This window comes from Sturnira hondurensis, unplaced genomic scaffold, assembly GCF_014824575.4.
Source record: "Sturnira hondurensis isolate 20B ecotype Veracruz unplaced genomic scaffold, ASM1482457v3 Scaffold0010128, whole genome shotgun sequence".
Taxonomy (NCBI): Eukaryota; Metazoa; Chordata; class Mammalia; order Chiroptera; family Phyllostomidae; genus Sturnira; species Sturnira hondurensis.
Window position 1 is genome coordinate 7364972 of NW_028082759.1, and position 19353 is coordinate 7384324.

Below are 19353 nucleotides of genomic sequence, written 5' to 3' on the forward strand. Positions count from 1 at the left end.
ATATTATAATGGCTTGGTGATGATGAACTCCTTTAGTTTCACCTTGTCTGGGAAGCACTTTATCTGCCCTTAAATTCTAAATGATAGCTTGGCTGGATAGAGTGATCTAGGTTGTAGGTCCTTGCTTTTCAGCACTTGAATACTTCTTGCCTGTAATGTTTCTTTAGAGAAATCAGCTGACGGTCTTATGGGAACTCCTTTGTAGGTAACTCTGCTTTTCCCTGGCTGCTTTTAAGATTCTCTCTTTATCTTCAACCTTTGGCATTTTAATTATAATGTGTCTTGACATGAGCCTCTTTGGATTCACCTTGTTTGGGGCTCTTTGTGGTTGTATATCTCTTTCCTTCACCAAATTACGGAAGGCTTTTTTTGTTATTTTTATCAAGTAAGTTTTCGATTTCTTGCTCTTCCTTTTCTGATGCGTCTTCTTCCTCTGCTTCTTCCTATAATTCAAATGTTGGTGCATTTGAAGTTGTCCTGGAGGCTCCTTAGCCTATCTTCACTTTTTTTAAATTCTTTTTTCTTCTTGCTGCTCCAATTGAATGCTTTTTTCTTTCTTATGTTCCAAATCATTGATTTGATTCTCAGCTTCATCCACTCCCCTGTTGGTTCGCTGTATTGTTTAGTTCTTTTTCTGGAGGTTTTTTTTTTGTCTGTTCTTTCATTTGACCCATATTTCTTTGTCTCCACATTTTGGCAGCCACCCTGTGTTTGTTTCTTTGTATTAAGAAGAGCTACTTTAACTCCCAGTCTTAGTAGCACGGCCTATTATACAAAATTGCACCTGTAAGTTGGATGGGGCGGAGCCAGGGCAGGGCAACCTGTGTGAACCAGGTGGATAGTTTCTCCAATCAGGTGTCACTACACTGTGGCTCTGCATCGAGGAGGGCTCAGAAAGGGGACAATGCTGCTGCCTGGCCTCTGCAGTTTTGTCTGGGGGGAAGCTGTCCCCTGGCACTCACCCTGATGCCAGAGGATTCCGTTTCTCCTCATTGCCACTGATGCCCTTCCAGCTGCTGCCTCGGTGCTAAAGCCCAGAGAGATTGAGTCTGTGTAAGTCCTGAGTCCTTTGTGTGCCCTTTAAAAGAAGACAGCGGAGAATCCTACAGTTTCTTCTGCCAGCCCAACACCCACTGGTTTTTACAGCCAGAAGTTATGGAGATTTATCTTCCTGGTGCTGGAACCCTGGTGCTGGGCGGTCTGGTTTGGGACTGGGATTCCTTACTCCCAAAGCAACCCTCTCGATTTTTATCTGCCACACATGGGTGTGGGGCTGCCCACTCCGCATCTCCATGTCTCCACACGTCTCTGCATCTCAGCCCCTCCTACCTGTCTGGATGAATGTGACTTGTTTAATTCCTTGGTTGTTGGACTTCCATACAGCTCAATTTCCTGACAATTCTGGGTGATAGTTGTTTTGTAATTTAGTTGTAATTTTTGCTGTGGCTGTGTGAAGAGCTGAGCCATGTTTACCTGTGCCTCCCTCTTGACCAGATGTCCTCTGGTCACCTGGGTGATTTGATGTTTCACCAAAAAACTCTGGACCAGACATGATGCATGAGCAGGTGCGTTGCTGTGATGAAGCTGCCAATCACCGGTTGCCCATAGCTACAGCCTTCTGAATCATCCGACTAGCTTCCGTGAAGAAATGTTCAAGCCTATCACAAAATTTGACATAGATCCATTACTCTACTCACTCAGTCGCTTTTTAAAAGATTTTATTTTTATTTAGTTTTAGAGAGAGAGAAAGGGAGGGAGGGAGGAAGAGAGGGCTAGAAACATCGATGTGTGAGCGAAACATAGACCAGTTGCCTCTCGCACGTCCCCCAACTGGGGACTTGGCCTGCAACCTGGTCATGTGCCCTGACTGGTAATTTAACCAGTTCCCTTTCAGTTCGCAGGATGGCACTCAATGCACTGAACCACACCAGCCAGGGTTCGCTCAGTCATTTTGAATGCAACAGACACACAGTACACATGCTCACTCAATGGCATCTACCGCCCCCACTGACTAGAACAGTGAGGCTGTCATTATTCACTTATGCTCATTCCAGTCCACTCTCCTTGGCTTCCAGGTTACATCAATGTTGCACAAACTGTTCTCTTTATGTTAACAATGGCTGGACTTTTTCTGGACAGACCCCATATAATCAACTAATATTTGACAGGTCGGACAAGCACACTCAATGGGGAAAGCACAGTCTCTTCATTAAATGGTATTGAGAAACTGGGTAATCACATGCAGAAGAATGAAATTGGACCCTTATTTCGCATAACTCACAAGAACTAATTCAAAATGAATTAAAAACTTAAATGTAAGACCAAAAATGTAAACATTTCCAGAAGGAAACATAGGGAGCAAAGTTCCTTGATACTGGTCTTGACAATAAAATTTTTTTTTGGATTTGGCACCAAGAGCAAAGGAAACCAAAATAAAAATAAACAACTGTGACTACAAAAAAAAACATACAAAACTAAAAAGCTCTGAACAGCAACAGAAATGGCCAACAAAATGACAAGGCAACCCATGGAATACAGTAAAATATTTGCAAATCATGTAACTGATATAGGGTCAATATACAAAATATATTAAAAATTTATGCAATTCCATAATAGTAAAACAACCCAATTTTTTAAAATGGCCAAAACAGGTACATCAAAAGGGGCATAACATCACTAATCATCAGGTATATATCCGAAAGGAAATCAGTATCTCGAAGAGATACCTGAGCTCCCATGGTCACTGCAGTGCCATTTGCAATAGCCGAGGTTTGCAAACAGCCCAGGTGTCTGTCGATGAGGGAATGGACAAAGAAAATGTACACATTTAGTGGTATAGTGTATAGTGGTGGTTACCAGGGACTGGGGAGAGTGAGGGAGACTGGGGATGTCGTGGTCAAAGAGTACAACTTCAAGTTATGAAAGAAATAGTTTGTTTTTTTATGAAAGAAAACGTTTTGAAGATCTAATGTACAGCATGGTTACTAAAGTTAACAATATTGGACTAGATACTTCAAAGTTGCTAAGGGAGTAGACCCTAAATGTTTTCACCACAAAAAATAAATGGTAATTATGTGACATGATGGAGGTCTTAGCTAAAGCTGGGGTGGTAATCATTTTGCAACATCCAAATGTATCAAATCAATATGTTGTATACCTCAAATTTACACAAAGTTATATGTCAACTGCATCTCAACAAAGCTGGATGGGAAACCACATATCATGTTATACATCAATCAAATCTCAGTAAAGCTAAAAGAGGAACCACGCCCACTGATTATAAGGAAGGCTTGTTTTCTTTGCTAATTGCCTGGTGCCGATAATCTAGTTACTACCTGAATATTTCTCTCTTTAGTGATTTCAGCACTGGAGCTACCACCTCAATAAATGTGGTAATAAATTGCAAATAATTATGTAGGATTTTCTAGGAAGACATCACCTCCCTTCCCAGCCCCATTTTTTTTAAAAGCTGTGAAAATGAAATACACCTCTGGCAATCATACATCATCCAAATGCCCAAATATTCATTTTCAAAAATTGAGAAAAGGGATTAAATATGTTCCATCCTTAAGGAAGTCCCTCATAATTATCTTATAGTTCAACCATGACTTGCTTTCTATTTTATTTTTTTAATTTATTTATTTAATTGTTGTTCAAGTACAGTTTTCTGTCTTTTACACCCCGTGCCCCCTTTCTACGTGAATCAGGGCCTAAGGCATGCCACAGTTACTTCTTCACAGAAGCAAACCCAAACCTGCACCAATTTGCAGGAACGACACTGAACACAAATTCCACCCGCCACTTCTTTTCTTCTCACATCAGGTCTTCTTGTCATGCTCCTCTGAGATTTAATCACATAGATAGCAAACAAAAAAAACCTGGTGTTTGTTCTCCTACTTCCTCGGAGCTATAATTTTAGTTCCTTTGTTATCTGCAGCATTATCTTTTCTAGTCCATCAAATTTAGTTGAAATGATTTCTTTTTGCTCCCGTGGAAGTCCCACTTTTCCTCTGCAATCACGTTCTGCTGCAAAGCAGGAGGAAGTTTGCATTATTCTACCATGTCTCCCCAGCAGATTTTACTTCCTCTAAGTTCACGAATTTCTTACAGGATCGTATTTATCCTCTGGCCATGCATTTCTTATGGGATCACATTTGTCCTCCATGTACGTGATATTAGTAATGATTGCACTGGGTGAGAGGACCTGTTTACAAAATATTTTCTTCAAATGTGGGATGGGTATGCTTCCCGACAGTGTCCTGGCATCGAGGGTTGCACAGGTGAAACACAGTAAAATGTCCTTTCGCAGGGCTCCGTGGTAAGTCACAGCTTAAGACTCATCAGGTACCTATACATGTCTGGCTCTGCACAGAAATTATCTTTACCCACAACCACAATACTGCAAGATTTGCATTTTACAGAAAGGAAGACAAAGCATCGGGAAAATTAAATGACTCGCCCAGAGCGTCATCCAGTCAAATCCTGGCTTGTGTTCCTGCAAAGCTCATTTCACTGCCACACCACCCTGCTGGTCTGCTTACCAACAAAAATATTCCCTTGTCATTTCCCCCCTGCCTTGTAATAGTAATAAAATCCACTAACTCTGAAACCACACAGCAATCTGTATTCCAGGGCTGTGGTTGTAAACATGAGAAATTACCTGAGGTACGGATTAAAAATGCAGTTGTTGAACCCTGTCTCCCAGACTCTGTGACTTCGCATTTGATAATAGGGCTCACACGTTTGCATTTGCATGAGTGCACCTGTGTTCACAATACAGGTGGTCTGAGAGTCGTGCTTGGAGGGGCACCAACTGTGTTTCCACTCACACCCCACTGGACCACACCGGAGCTGGCCTCACATTAAAATGCCCCCCCTTTTTTCATTAATTTAAGCTGTAGGAATTTTTGGATTTTGTTTAATTTTGGGTTTTGCTTGATGGATGACAATTACCTATTGGAAACTTTAATGACCCATCACAATGTGGGCCAAAAGCAAAATATTTACTCTAATATTTGTGTGGATCTGGAGTAAGTGGATAATTTTTCATTTCTACCAATTCCTTTATTTCATTTTTCCAACTCTTGTCATTGTCTGTTCCCCTCCATGTTTGGGCTCAGTCGTGTGAACAGAAAACTACATTAACTAGCTCCCTTTCAACTTTACTAGATTCTGTGAGGAGTTCCAAGAATGAAAAAACGAATACATCCCTACCCAGAAATACAAATTTAAACAAATAAGAGTAATATTTAAGAACACACATGTTTACACTACATACAGAGAAGTGACAGAAACGCCTATCCGTATGGTAGCTACAAATCTATGCCTCCTCGTAGTTCAAAACCAACACGAACCATATTTTTGTTTAGTATTTCACTGTTGCACTAACTCTGGTTTAAATGAAACCTCAGAATCATTTGGAGGCTCTCTATCCCTTAAAAATTTAAGTAAAGTTGGATTCAACAGCCAGTATCATGGCCTAGAAAATCCAGAAATCTCGCTTCCAGTATTTCTGCATGTTCTAACTTCAGGTCCTTGGGTTCCATCTCAGAAAAGAAATTCTGCCCCATCCTCATTTTCACAGACTAACTGCCCCCATAATTTTAGGAGTGGGAGAAGTTTAGCGGGGATGATGGGTGTTATGGGGAGGAATGAGACCACGTACCCCACAGCCTCCTGCCGTGGGAGTGGCTCCAGCCCTCTTCTCCTTCACGTGTGGTCAGATTCTAAAGCCCATGCTCCCGCCACATCACCCTCCCACAGCCCACAGGGCCTGGGAAGTACAACGCTATTCAACCAAGGGAGTCACTTATCACCTAACCACGGCCAACCTCCCTGAAGTTCTAATAAAACTTTCTCCATCTTGGTTACATCAGTAAAACCATCCGCTCTATCCAATAAATGGGAAAATGCTAAAAGAGAAAAATTAATGTTTTGAGTATAAAACCAGAAAGTATTATTTAATAACTATCGTTTATATGTGCACAATCCTAATGAAAACAAGAAATAGTAGCAGCTACATAATTCAGTTATTTGTGCTCCTTCGAACGATCTGTTTCTATCCTAACCTGTGCGACGTCTCAGCACCTAAAATCGATGACAGGCTGGTGCTCTGAAATTACGCAGTTACTCAAAAGAGCCCCTCCGGACACTCATAACAAGTTTACATTTAATTTATACATGTACTTTAGATACTGATTTTCATTATCTATACAGAAAATTTAACCCAAGAATTAGAAGTAAAGGACATGGCTTAGAGGTGAGTCCATTCTCAAAAGCAGGTGAAACCAGGGGCCTGACAGCACAGCTGTCCAAACAGAAAGCCTGTGGTCACAGTGAGACCTGGCCAGCAAGCACAAGAAAGCCCATGCCTCCCTATGGTACGACACACTGCAAACTGAGCCTAACTCGGCCTTGATAGCTACTGGGGGCTCCATAAAATGAATGAGGAATTCAGTGAGTACACCGACTGGTCTTATAACATCAATTCCAAATCGGTGAAATGTCGAGTTTATATGTAGCATTTTTATTTTAAAAAAGAAATTAAATGTATAACATATTTCAGAACGATAAAGCAGTTTTTATATACAAAAAAGGAAGTCTTCTGCTATTTAAAAACAATGGCTCCCTGGAATAGTTCCACCTTTAGGAATTCTGAACAGTGGTGATAATATGTACACATAGCAGGAAGAGATATCACTCAGATCTAGTGCTGCTGAATCAATTAACACATATAATTAGATGGAAAATACAAATCGCATCCCCATTGCTGCACCTTCCTCATTATTGTTACTTATACATGTGAATGTGGTGTTTTCCTCATGTAAAACCATGACATATCAGCCCCGACTGGTGTAGCTCGGTTGGTCGGGCATCGTCCTCCAAAGCCAAGGTTTGCCAGCTTGTTACCCAATCAAGGCACATGCCTGGGCTGTGAGTTCGGTCCCCGGCCAGGGCACAAACAAGAAGCAACAAACTGATGTTTCTGTCTCACATCAATGTTTCTCTTCCTCCCTCCCTTCCCTTCTCTCCAAAGATAAATTCTTTTAAAAAACATGACATCAAAACAACTGTTCATCTTGGAGACTTCTGCCAAGATGGAGGCTTAGGTGGAAACACTGTGCCTTCTCCCACAACCAAGTTTGAGTACAACAAAGGTTTAGTAAACAAAGACGCAGCCAAAGAACAGAAAATTGAACTATACGGAAGTCCAACAACAACAAACCATTCAACTGGACCGGTAAAAGGGGCGGAGCCAGCATCAGAGCAGGGTCGGGCAGGAAAGATCCCCTGACCCAGGCGCACAGGCAGCCGGGGTAGCAGCACAGACCCAGTGAGGGTGCGGGGCAGGCTGACCTCGATCACACATTTGCATGCAGATAAACCAGCAGAGCAGTGACACAGACCGCACAGGCCCCAGCAGGCAAACCCAGCGAGGGTGCAAGGCAGCGAGCTGACCACAGTCGCACATTCGCATGCAGTGGGGCGGACCGAGTGGGCCTGGTGGCGGGAGGCAGCAGAGGAAACCACCATTGCTCCCCTTTGACCCCCGCCCCCACATACAGCATCACAACCCAGCGACTGAGTTGCCCTGCTCTGGTGAACACCTAGGGCTCTGCTCCTCAATGGAACAGGCATGAACAGTCCAAAACATGGCTCAAGAAGAATTCAAAGCCCCAGAGCTGATAACTCTAAGTGACCAGGAAATAGCGAACCTCTCAGATGCACAGTCCAAAACAATGGTGATCAGGATGCTCACAGAACTGGTTGGTTTTAGTCACAAATTAGAGGAACATATGAAGGCTAAACTAATTGAAATGAAGGGAAATGCACAGGAAATCAATAGTGATGGGAAAGGAAACTGGGACTCAAATCAAGGGGTAGACCAGAAGGAAGGAAGAAATGACCAAACAGAAAAATGTGAAGTAACAAGAATTCAAAAAACTGACGAGAGGCTTAGGAACCTCCAGGACATCTGTAAATGTTCCAACATTCAAATTACAGGGGTACCAGAAGGGGAAAAGAAACAGCCATGAGTAGAAAAACTTATTTGAACAAATAATAAAGGAGAACTTTCCCAGTCTGGCAAAGGAAATAGACTTCCAGGAAATCCGGGAAGCTCAGGGAATCCCAAAGAAGTTGGACCCGAGAAGGAACACACCAAGGCACATCATAATTACATTAGCCAAGATTAAAATGAAGGAGAGAATCCTAGAAGCAGCAAGAGTTAAGGGGACAGTTACCTAAAAGGAGTTCCCATCAGACTGCCAGCGGATTTCTCAAAAGAGACCTTACAGGCAAGAAGGGGCTGGAAAGAAGTATTCCAAGTCATGAAATCCAAAGACCTACAGCCAAGATTGCTCTATCCAGCAAAGCTTTCATTTAGAATTGAAGGACAGATAAAGTGCTTCTCAGACAAGATCAAATTCAAGGAGTTCATCATCACCAAGCCCTTATTATATAAAATGTTAAAGGGACTTATCTAAGAAAAAGAAGATAAAAAATATGAACGGTAAAAGGCCAGCAAATTCACAGTTATTAACAACCACACTTAAAACAAAAATCAAACCAAGAGGACAGCTAGATCAGGGGTGGAACCATAGAAATGAAGAACACATGGAGGGTTAGCAACAGGGGAGTGGGAGGAGGAGAAGGGGGGAGAAGATACAGAAAATAAGTAGCATAGACGGTAGGTAAAAAATAGATAGGGGGGAGGGCAAGAATAGTAGGGGGAATGTAGAATCTAAAGAACGTGAGACACATGGTCATAAACTAAAGGTGGGGAATGGTGGGGGAGGGGGTGTACAAGGTGGAGGGAAATGAAGGGGGGAAACAGAACAACTGTAATGGTATAATCAATAAAATATATATTTTTAAAAAATTGTTCATCTTATAGAATAATCATATTTCTCCATTTGCTCTTTGTTTGCCAAGCCAAGCTTTCCTTTATTACATTTTTGAATTGACTTAGTTGTTGGTAGAGGAGGGCAGTTCCAGCCAAAGTAACAAACCACTTGTATAAAAGCACATGTGTGTTTGCTGACACCCTGACAGGCAGTGACTGCATTACTGGCCTGCGGTTGGCACTTGCCACCAACAGAAGAGTTGTCTGGAACAACTGCTGCGACAGGGACTTGATGAAGGTTAGTCTGGGAAGCTTCAAGAGGAGAAGAAACTTAAAACAAGTAGAAAAGGAGCCCATTTCGGTCCATTGGTATGGTGCATGAACGATGGGAAAGAGAAAGAGTACCTGGTAGGACAAGCTAAGGTTTTTCAGGGAGAGAGAACACACAGAACAAGAAGAGAATTACAAAGCAAGTCAAGAGGCCTGCAGTCTCGAGTTTTCATGTAATGCAAATTAAAAATGTCAGCCGACATAAATAAAAGATTAGAGCTGAAAGGAGTCTCGCATTAAAATGTTTGACTTTTCTCTCCACCCCTTAAATCAGTGGTCCCCAACCTTGTTGGCACCAGGGACCTGTCACTCTCGCCTGCCCACCGCTCACCTCCTGCTTTGCAACCCTCGTCCCAACTGGCCACAGACTGGTACCGTTGGCAGCCTGGGGTTCGGAGATCCCTGCTTTAAATGATATAGGACTCTCCTCTCCAGTGTTCTGGCAAGTGGCTCTTCAGACTCTCGTTTAACACGTCTCAGAGTAATAGATTTCCTTCTTTACTAAGAAGAACATCCCCATGGTAGAAAGCTCCTAATTGTTAGAACATTCTTTGTCTTGGTGACATTCACCTGCCATTGAGTGGGAGCCACGTCTAGAGTCACACAGCACAGCCTACCGCCCACCTGCTGACCCTCAGAGGATGTCAAAGATGGAAAGCCCGTGCTCTAAGGCATTACAGACTTTTACCCTCTCATCACCCTGGCTGTGTTAAAATCCAAAAATGTCTGCACTTCCTTTCTTACTTCCCTTGCTCTCCTTTTGTCCCTCAACCCAGTAACATCTGATTAGCGATGATTTTTTCTCACCAATGCAGCATCTCCATGCCTACCCTTGACATTGTACTAAAAATACACTAAAGAAAATATAAATAACATTGGCAATAATGCTCAGAGAAAAATACATGACCATTAAAAAAACAGCAGGAAAATCTCAGACATTCCACACAGCAACATCTTCACTGATACGTCCCCTAAAGTAAAGAACATAATGGAAAGAATAAACAAATGGGACCTCATCAAATTAAAAACCTTCTACATGCCTAAAGAAAACAGCATTAAAATGAAAAGAGAACTGACTATATGGAAAAACATATTTGCCAATGATACCTCAGACAAGAGTTTGACCTCCAAAATATACAAAGAACTCACACGACTCTACTCCAGGAAGACAAAAAAACAATTAAAAAATGGGCAAAAGACTTCAACAGACACTTCTCCAAGGAGGACATATAGAGGGCCCAGAGACACATGAAAAGATGCTCAGCATCACTAGCCATCAGAGAAATGCAAATTAACACCACAATGAGATACCACCTCACACCAGTCAGAATGGCCAACATAAACAAATCAACAAATAAGTGTTGGAGAAGATGCAGAGAAAAGGGAACCCTAGTGCACTGTTGGTGGGAATGCAGACTGGTGCAGCCACTGTGGAAAACAGTATGGAATTTCCTCAGGAAATTCAAAATGTAACTGCTTTTTGACCCAGCAATTCCACTGCTGGGATTATACCCTATGAGCCCTGAAACACCAGTTCAAAAGAACCTATGCACCCCAATGTTCATAGCAGCACAATTTACAATAGCCAAGTGCTAGAAGCAACCTAAGTGCCCATCAGCAAATGAGTGGAGCAAAAAACTATGCTACATTTACACAATGAAATTCTACGCAGCAGAGAGAAAGAAGGATCTCCTACCCTTTGCAACAGCATGGATGGAACTGGAGAGCATTATGCTAAGTGAAATAAGCCAGGTGGTGAGGGATAAATACCATATGATCTCACCTTTAACTGAAACATAATCAACAAAAGGAAAAAGGAAACAAAATATAACCAGAGACATTAAAATTAAGAACAATCTGACAATAGTCAGAGGGATAGGGGAGGGAACTGTGGGGAGAAGGGTTTTCATACTGTAAAGGACACAGGGACAAAACCAAGGGGGAGAGTGGAAGCAAGGGAAGGAGGTGGGTTTGGCTGGGGAGGCAGGGAGTGGTGGGGAGAAAAAGTGGACAACTATAATTGAACAACAATAAAGTAATTTATGAAAAAATTAAAATATTATATTTATGACAATATAGGCACATAAAATAAATAAATAATAAAAAGACAAAAGATATGTTCATTCTCAAACCGATGGACAATACCAAACCCTTATATCATCTACTTTTTTACATTATTGACTTTTTCCTTGAATCTCTGCCTCACTGGCCTCTCTGGATTCTACCTCTCTTGCTTCTTTTTCTTCTACCAGACCCTGAAGTGCTAATATTTCTCAGGGTCCCATGTTTTATTCTGTTTGTTTGGTTTTTTTTACTCTCCCTCTTCCAGGCAACATCATTTGTTCCCATAATTTTAATTACTCCTCTCAGGTTACAAAATTATAATTCTTTATTAGTCACACAGGCCTCTTTTCTAACTTTTGTAAATCTTATTGTAAACCTGCACCAACATGTTCCAGGGGCTCTTCCAAATTAATACACCTACAGTGGATCTTTTACTCTCCTCAAACCTGTTTCTCACCTTGTACCACCCAGAATCACCATGGGGAGTGTCCCCATCCAGCCAGCCCCATGGACCAGAAACCCAGGAGTCACCTTTCGGTCTCTCCTCTCACTCTCCTCTACCTCAACCTTGCTTCCTTCACAAAGCTAGTTGCTTCTACCTGCTGTGTAGTTCAGAATGTCTTTATCTCTGGTCTAAACTCTTCATTGACCTTCTGAGTTTTGCTCCTTCAAAGCCATCTTTCATATCACCACCAGCATGATTATGCAAAAAGACATACATCATGTCATTCCAACTGCTTAAAGTTCCTCGCTTGTATTCCGTCGCCTATAAAGTAAAGCCCAAGCACTCAGCACAGATAAAAGGACTTCGCAATCTGCCTGCTGTGTGTGCTTCCTTCTTTGTTCCCTGAACAATCTCTCCCAGGCCTTCTAGGCTTTGGCAGTGCCAATAGTTCCATCTGCTTATGAGATGCTAAACCCACTCACCTGTCTCCATCTTCTCACTTCCTGATAAACAAATCAGCATTCACGGTCGTTTCACACATTACTCTCAACAACAGCATTTCCTGACTCAGCCTCACTCTGTTGTGTTAACTCTTCTCTCCTGCATATTTATATTGTAGCCTTCATCACAACACATGGCAATGTATTCGCTCACCTATGTATCTACCTCGTGGGACTCTGAGCTCCTTGAAAAAAAGAGTTTCTGTCTCTTTCCCTCTCCCAATGGAACACAGTGATTCCCAGGCACTTAGTAATCCAGCAAACACTTGTTAAATAAACAAATGTAGTTACTAAAATCCAGAAGTTGTTATAAAATTCAGTCTAGTGAGGAGAATATATGAATAACCATTAAAATACGACATATTCTGCAGGTTCTATCTGAGGCTTGCACGGGTCTCACAGGAACAGGGCTGCACTGACCGCTCACAGCCCACCAGTCGTGGGCCCTAGTAAACATCCCCTCCAAGCTTGACCCATCCCTTTGTCTGTGAATGAGAGCTATTAGACTCTCTGGGAAAATATTGAAAACCCCTACTTCCTCATCCTAAAGGAAAGAAACAAAGAACAAAAACAGAGAGAGAAAGTAAAAATGAAACAGGAGAAGGCTAGTAGCATAAGGGGCAAAAGGGGGGAGGGGCGGCAACAGGCAATGGCTGAAGGGTGGAGAGCCTGGCACACAGGCACCAAACAGATATTACTAAATAAATAAGAGAATAATGAGTGATGATGGATAAAGGCAGAGTAAGAAAAGGCAAGACAGTACGTCTCATAATACAAAAAATTGTGATTTTAACAACTAGCTCTCTCTTGGGTGTGATTGACCTACCTTTGAGTAGAGTTTCCGCACTATGCATTCGTTCGCTCCATGTTGGTTCGCACTATACATTGGTTCGCTCCTTAAAATCACTAATTAGGTTCCAACTTCATGCTCAAGACTATGGACTATGATGGGAGGGAAGCAACCCATTTTTAAGGAATTTAGTAAAACCACCAGAGGAAATGACAATAAATACCCAGTTTTGATCGATCCCACTATAAATTCAAAATCACCACCTCAAACAAGCCCACAGTCTTGCCCAGCAGTCTCACTAAACTCCCCTGGCTGACTCATCTTCCCTTATCACAGTAACATTTTCAAAACTTCTCCACCCTACTCAACACCTTGCAGTCAGAAAAGGACTTGACCTACTCACTCTTCATGAAGGGGAGAGGAATGGTAGGGACCTGTAAATGGCTATTCTCTCACCTTTCAAATGTAAGACATACACACCCATCTAGGACTGTATCTAGTTTATATTCTCTGTTAGTACTTTAGGACTGTCTCTCTTCTAAGATGTCATCTTCCATTTTGCATGGGAGCCGGTATCCCTTGCTTCAGATTTCTTTTGTATATTAACTTCTCCCTCATAATGAAATCATTCAAGTTTTAAGATTCCTTAACTCTATCCTTGACCACATATTTCCCTATAGCTCTCAAGTCTTTCTTTTATTCCCAAACTTCTTTAAAATGTTGCTGTTTTCATTTACATTTTCTATCCCCATTTCTTCATCTCACCTCCTCCATCCACTCCCGTATGATTCGTACCTTCATCATTCCACCAAAATAGCACTTGCTAAGGTCATCAGCGGACTTCATGTCCACAGATTTAAGAGATAATGTTCAGTCACCTTCTTGTACCCGTTACGCAAGCCTCCAGCCTATCAGTCATCACTGTCCTGAGCAAACCCAAGTTAACTCTCTTGTACGCCCACTTCCTTCTAGCTCAGCTACCACCACTCTGGTGCAGGTCTCACCTGGACCACTGCAAGGCTTCTCATTATCTGTCTATATCCAATTGTCCTCCCCAACCTGCTTCAGTTTATTCTCTAATTTTATTCAGAGCAATCGCATCAAAACATAAATGAGGGTGAATGATCTGCCTTTTCTCCATGCTGTGTTCCAGTTTAAAAACTTTCAAAGGATTTAAAGACCACACTCCTTACCTTGACCTGCAAGGACCCACCAAAATAGGCCCTTTCCTCTCCTTAGCTTCATCTCACACCACACCCCTACTCACTTTCCAGGCGCCAGGCCCACTAGCCTGCTTTCCGTCCATGGAATTCTCACAGTTCCCTTTGCCTACGCTGCTCCCACTGCCTGAACCCATTTCACTACTCACCCTTCCCTTCCTTTCTCTGCTTATATCTTCTGCTTCACTCATGTCTCAGCTTCTCAGACACCCCTCTGACCTCTTAAACGGGGTTACTCATACGTCTTACAGCATAGTTAGTGTCTCCATCCTCATTCCTATCCCCATTGTAACTGTACACGTATTTATGTCTCTTTTTGGTTAGTAACTATCTTTTCTACTAAACAGTTACCTCTGTATGGGCATAGACCTTGTTTCTGTGTTTGTTGTGTTGTTACTCATCGTTATTTTGCCACACCGAAATGCCGAACTGCATATAGGTCTGGACCGCAATAGTAGATTCTTAACAAGTATTTCTTAATTCAGAATTAGTGGCAGGAGAAACATTTCATTTTACTTAGGAAAATTTGTCTGCTCTCTTCTGAGCCTCCCAGAAGCAGGACTTGCCAGGCTAAGCGTCTAGGTGGTTGAAACCTTCTGGGGCCCAACTTCCCTTGTCATTGAACTGGTTTCTAAATGACGTTTGGATAACTCAGGCTTCTGTTCAGCCAAACAGGGCACACAGAGATGGGCTGGTTGGACGTAAGATGATCTGGAAAATGTAGATGTAACTAGGGATACTGAGGACTGGCGAGGGGCACAGTGGGAGAGGGAGGAAAGAGAGGAAGCAGCTAAGAGTGAGAGGAAATGTGGAGGGGAGAACATCTAATAGAGGAAAATTTTCATGAAGCTTTGTTCCATTGTGTACAATGTAAATCCTCTCCCCTACTCCCCATTAAACCTTAAGTAAAATTTAATCAACTTGCTGATGAGTAGTGGAATTGTATCCGGCTTAGGGAGGGACACACGACAAGAGAAGATGAAGCAAGTTCCTGAGTTCTCCTGTAAGGAGGATACAGGATAACAATACAGCACTTCACTGTCATTCAAACGCGTCCAAGAATTCCACTAAGAGTCTGAATAACACCATTCCCTATCCAGTTCTTCTGGAGATTTAGAGTGAAGGCTGTGCCTCTCTCTGGCTTTTCAGTTACCTGGTGTTATTGCAGAGGGGTACTTCGATATGCCGAAAGTAAAGGGTCTCAAATAAAATGACCTCACCACATAGGGTTTGTTTTTCTTCCCATGATCAGAGGGCGTTCTCAAGAATGTTCTCTAACTGCCAATTAGCCTATGTTTTTGTTTTTCTGCTTTTGTTCCTGTAGCAGTGAATAATAAGGGACTATAGGTGTGTGAATCCTCTAGGCTTCTGGAAATATTAAGCAACGGAGTTTACACACGTACAGTGAATATGTGACTGATCATTATCAGCTATGGAAACTGTGAATGAACTATTCCAGGAAGTAAAGCTTTTGATGAGATGAATGGGCAGGAAAATTACATTTGCTTACTCTGTGCTAAACCCAGTGTACTATTTGGATTGATGACTACATTAATCCCAGGAGCTATGTTGGGAAGGCAGATTATATAACACAGTTGTGTAACATTTATGTTGTCTGGTGATTTTTCTAAACAGAGAAATTCTTTTTTATTGGTTATGGCTCACAGTAGTACTGTAAAGATGAGTCAATTTCCTTATCTTGACAGTATAGTCGAATCCACTGACAAACAGCAAGGGGAGACAAACTGCTAGGACCACTGAAAAGTGAGCGAGACAGCGAGAACAAGCGCTTTTGTGTCTGGGTTACCAGACAGTTTTAATTTATTTCCCACTGCATCACACGGTCAGAGGGCGACATGTGAAGCTCCACAAGGTGAAAGACATCCTGGCTTTGGGAAAGAGGCACGTGCTAAAAAGTATCTGCATCAATCACCTCATCTTATAGTGAAAGCCCTGCAAATTACAGCAAGTATGGCTTCCAGTTTTATGGACAAAGAAAATGCAACCCCGAGAGGAGAAATAATGCCCCAGATATGCAGCTGAAGGAGCTACGGCTTGAATCTCACCGTCCAGTTTTACTGAATTGCAGCTCGATATGTATTGTTTACACTCAAGATTGTGTGTCTCTAAAGATATAACACCAGCTCCACAGCATGACTTTCAAAGAGACAGAATTGTTCTTTTTTGTATTGTGTACATTGAAATACAAATTAAGCCGGGTTTCCTGGTTCTAGGAATGAAGAGAGGGCTTTTCCTCATACAAGCATAGTATCAGTTTTTATAAGATATAATGTAGAATGAAAACAAAATGATTTACAAAGGGTATCAATTTTTCTAATGGAAACAGACAAAAAAAACCTTTTACAAAGATTTTAAATACAGTATACCAAAGAAAAATATTAAATATTTAATTTTTATATTCCATTACCTTTCAATACATATGCAATGAGCTAGCTTTGTGTGGTTTGGATTTTTTAAGTACAGTCAGTCAAAAATATAAAAAACAAGGAGAAAGGAAATGAACCAGTTCATAAAATTGTGAGAACATATGTTCTCAACCACAGGACCTATTAGCTCAATAAAAATGTTTACTAAAAGAAAACATTTTAGAAGGAATCGCAAAGCCTAGAGCAGATGTTTTTCAGGAAAGCAAAATAAATGTTTCAACAAACATTTAGTAAAGCAACATCATACTTATTTTAAATACTCCAAATGCTTGCATTTTTATATTTGGGCGGGGGGGGGGGGGGGCGGGGAATCGTATATCCAGAGGGAAATACATCTAATTGCTTCCAAAACATTAAAGTTATTTTTCTTCCCTCACTTTCAATTAAAAATTGGTTATGCATATGATTACACGTATATTTGCAGGGACAAATGTTTTGCCTTTCCTTTAACTGTATATAATGTAACAGGAGAGTCAGGGCCAGTTGAAGATTTCCATCAAAACTAATCTCAAAGCTTCCAACTCCATTAAAATGAAAAATGGCATTAAAATGTATAATTCTTGACACTGAAAAGGTTTTACAGTTATCACCCATCCACAAAGAGGGCAGGCAGAATTGTTTAAAGAACTGCAGTTGCTTCTCAGGTAAAGCAAAGTGACAGCTGATATAAATAGCTCCATTATTTACATATCTCTCCTATACTGCTCTAGAAATGAACAGGCAAGAACTCCAGGTTGTTTTACTTGCTTTTTTCCCTCCATTAGGTGTTCCACCTACCATGTTTAGCCCTGTCACCTGAAGAATGAATCCACATGCCAAACCAATTAGTAGGTAAATCTTTAGCAATGTAATTGAGGCTGCAAATCAGACTTTTGATCAAGAACAATGTCAGCAAGGCAAAGCAAGGCAGAATCCTGTGGCATTTCCTGAGACAGTTTCAAAGGAGAGAGGAAAACTAACTCTGAATAAAGAAAAGAAGTACTTATAAGAATAAAGGTAGAAAAGAGATAACAGAATAGGTAGGACCAGATAAGGTTTATTGGAATGAAAAGGAGGGAGAGATAAAATGTAATGGAGTAGGATTGTGAAGAGAGCAATAAACCAAGTGGAAAACAACTAGAATATATCATTGTTCTTCTCATTATATAATAGTTCTACAAAAAAAAAATGATTTTCTTAACTGTGTTTGCTTCTATCAGCAGCTTTAATGTATGAATTGAATATGATGGTGATGCTTTGCAAGATTAACACACACGAAAGAACAAGCCTGGTGCAGGGAGTATTCTATAAAGGGAGTTGCTTACCTGGTAAATTATTCTGGGCACCAGAAACATGACTACAGATATCACCTTGGCCAACAAGTTCACTCTGCCTCCTTGATAAAAGCTAAATGACAAATTTTTAACCAGGGCTTTCAAAAGACCCACAAAGGGTAGGAAGGTGTGTAGAGTGTAGTTGAGGATGCCCTCGTCCTGTGGCCTAAGAAGTACACTCAGTTCCCCAAAGCAATAGAGAACGATGTTCAGCTTGCATTTCTTTTTCTATTTGCTAACACGCCTTAATGGTAAAAGTGCAAAGTGTGGCTCCCCGTCAACCGTGTGGTCCCACCTGCCTGTGCCTACCTGGGAATGCACGCTTCCTTCTGTTCTGCTGCCTCCCTTGCCTTGGGAAGAAGACTATACCTTCAGGGTAAACATAATCAGAGTCAAGCGATGTTTTCAAACACCCTTCATCTGATACGCAAGAGAACAGAGACGCACAAACGGTTTGTAAGGAACGATTCACCTTTCCACCCACTCCCTTACATCAACACGTAGCCAGGCCCCAAAACTAGGAGTGCTTATAAGCAGTCTGACTAGGCACTTCAAGAATATTATTTTACTTCACAAAAATGAGGGGATTTGGTCCTCTGCCTCTTATTTCAACTATTTTCTATATTTCAAAGGAAGAGGAGAAGTAATGTTCCCAAATTGATAATCCTCTCAGAAAGACAACATCTGCAGGCCTATCATTACTCTGTCGGCAGAACCAACCCCATTCCAACCACTACATCCACGCCCCTCCCAGAGCACCTCGGAGCAGATGCACCACCAGGGGCACCTGCATCCTTCTTGGCCAGACTTAATTCCTTAGGTTGACTCCTTTAAACCTAGTTCATTGTCAACATGTCTTAAGCCTTCACAGGCTATCCGGAAACCGTCAGCTTTTTGACTTGCTTGATTTACACTTCTGGCCTTCTTGTGGTTATTTCCTGTGTCAAATTATTTAATATCGTCTCTCTCCCACGCAGAACAAAGGCCACACCAACTGCTTTGGCTAAAAATTCTTACCTACTTCCTGGTTTTCTATTCTGATATTTAAGTCTCACTACTTTCAGGCAATATGTGAGTATCCTCAGCAAATAAACATCAAGTAAATAAGAACTCTGAACCATATATATATATATCAGATCATAAATTCTCCCCTTTCAAGTTTCCATCTTCTTTATGAAGCAGTCCATGATTTCTACTTTGAGTTTTCCTTCTACTAACTTCTGCACCTAAAAGAACCCATAACTCAATGGTATATCCCAGGCATTCCAATATCTCTGCTCCTAAAGTATGTATCTAGCATATTTCTTGTACCTTGAAATACAACAATTATTATAGGTAAATTATGTTCAACTTCACTGATTATAAAAGAAATAAAATTAAAATAAGATGTCATAGTTGG

The 19353-nt window shown here is 41.4% G+C and overlaps 1 long non-coding RNA gene across 1 annotated transcript; it reads left to right on the top strand.

Annotated features, from left to right (window-relative positions):
* The first annotated feature begins 230 nt into the window (after nucleotides 1-230).
* LOC118995261 (uncharacterized) lies at nucleotides 231-18178 on the top strand. The gene is made up of 3 exons (XR_005068236.1): nucleotides 231-330; nucleotides 9335-9340; nucleotides 18168-18178. It is a non-coding gene; the product is annotated as an uncharacterized LOC118995261 (long non-coding RNA).
* Nucleotides 18179-19353: the final 1175 nt, after the last annotated feature.